This window comes from Monodelphis domestica, chromosome 8 (assembly GCF_027887165.1).
Source record: "Monodelphis domestica isolate mMonDom1 chromosome 8, mMonDom1.pri, whole genome shotgun sequence".
Lineage (NCBI taxonomy): Eukaryota > Metazoa > Chordata > Mammalia > Didelphimorphia > Didelphidae > Monodelphis > Monodelphis domestica.
The window spans coordinates 250,721,957-250,722,298 of record NC_077234.1 but is presented as its reverse complement, the minus strand read 5'-3'; positions in this window follow the sequence as shown (position 1 = coordinate 250,722,298).

Sequence of the window (342 nt, the reverse complement as noted above, 5' to 3'; positions counted from 1 at the left end):
CGATCTCTCAATCCAAGCCGGTTTATGCAGTTTAACCGGGCGCTGACTTGATCAGCCGCCTTTTCACCCTATTGGAGAATTGATACTAGGCTGAATGGGAAGGGTCGCATGAATTGTGCAATGCCCGCTCTGCGCTGGGCTACGTCCTGGGGATTCAGAGACAAACAGAGGCGATCGATCCCTTCTCCTGAGGAGCTCTCAAGTCCAAGGAGAAGAAACATGAACGAACGTTATCCGGTGACTTCCCCCTGAGGAGACCTGCCGTCCTTTTCGGTTCCGGTCTCTTAGCATTGACATAAGAAGGCGGGAGACAGTGGAGGTACCGTTTATTGAGTCAGCGTT